Here is a 1359-nt window from a genome sequence, read left to right as displayed (position 1 = left end):
GGGTGTACCCCGCCCCTCGCACTGTGACTGCTGGATATGGGCACCAGTGACCCACGCGACCCTGAAAAGGAAGAAGCGTGTACAGGAAATGGATGGATGGAATATACCTCTCTTTATTGTATTTTTAGGTGTATCATAACATGGTCTATTCCAAATCACAAAATTAACAATTTCCTGTATTATTTTTTTCCTATCTTAAACAATGTGCTGTTCAACTCAGTATGTCCAAATTGTAGTCTTGATATTATTGTGTCTTCTCTCATGTTTTTCCCCCATCCCTCATCTCTCCTACTTTCTTTTGTATTTTAAAAAACATCTTCCTTTATTCTCTTTTTCCCATAGATTTTGCCATCTTTCCTTCAATTTCTGTTTAATGATGTTCTTAATTTCTGATCTACTGACATTAATTTCCATATCAATATGTTTTGTAGCTTCCTTTGCTGTTTTGTCTGCCATTTCTTTCCCATTTATCCCAGTATGTGCTGGTATCCATAAAAAATAATATTTCAGACACATAATACTTAGAGCTGATCTTACAGTCTCATATACCCTATTGGTTGGTTGGTCTCTTCATAGACTGATCTATTTATAGCCTCACATACCCACAGAAGCTCCTCAGGATCATGGGTTGCAGCTGCGCTCAATCAGGACTGTCGGCCAGTCAGGGAAACACAACCTCAGGGAAAGCAGGTAAACACAAAACACAGAATCCTACAATTTCAACTTCATGATTGGGGATTTGCTTCTCCGATATGTGAGATGTCCAATAAGATTTTCAACTTCATGTGTTTGAGATTTATTCTGAGACCAAATAAATCAAAACAAATGATTAATGATTAATTAACTTTTATTTAGTGTCAGCTTTAGCACAAATGGGAGGCAACGAGCTACAAGAAGTTCTTTTGAAGGTTTGCTTTATGTTTACAATGTTGTGATGTCAAATCCAGATATTGCTGGATTGTTTTAATTCATCAGATAGGTTTAAAGCAGGACAGACTTTCCTAGAGGATATTAAATACAATGTAAAAGTCACAGCCCTTTGCTTTATATGAGTCATCTCTTCAGAGGGTCTGTCTACAGCACACTCATTGATAAAGAACTGAAACATTCAGTAAAAGAATGACTACTTGTTTTCTTTGTTTCATGATTTTGTCTTGCGAGATCTCTCCATCCTGCCCTGCATCCACCTGCACATTCTAATGAGGTGATCGCAGCCCTCAAATACCAGAATGTGATCACATCACATGCCTGGCCCATGTCTACACTTTCCTTTCTTTGTTGGTTTGCAGCTTAACACACACACACACACACACACACACACACACACACACACACACACACACACACACACACACACAC

At 38.4% G+C, this 1359-nt stretch overlaps 1 protein-coding gene across 1 annotated transcript in view; it reads left to right on the top strand.

The window, feature by feature from the left end:
* The first annotated feature begins 670 nt into the window (after positions 1 to 670).
* The window catches only part of LOC106532467 (heme oxygenase 2), a 13334-nt gene continuing 12645 nt past the window's right edge, over positions 671 to 1359 (top strand). Inside the window, exon 1 of the mRNA XM_014028516.1 lies at positions 671 to 690. The gene's annotated coding sequence lies outside the window, so the exon portion shown is untranslated. The remainder of the gene's footprint in view (positions 691 to 1359) is intronic.

The sequence above is a fragment of the Austrofundulus limnaeus genome, unplaced genomic scaffold (assembly GCF_001266775.1).
Source record: "Austrofundulus limnaeus strain Quisiro unplaced genomic scaffold, Austrofundulus_limnaeus-1.0 Scaffold774, whole genome shotgun sequence".
In the NCBI taxonomy this organism is placed as follows: domain Eukaryota; kingdom Metazoa; phylum Chordata; class Actinopteri; order Cyprinodontiformes; family Rivulidae; genus Austrofundulus; species Austrofundulus limnaeus.
Note: the sequence above shows the minus strand (reverse complement) of the source record. Positions and strands in the feature narration are given on the sequence as shown.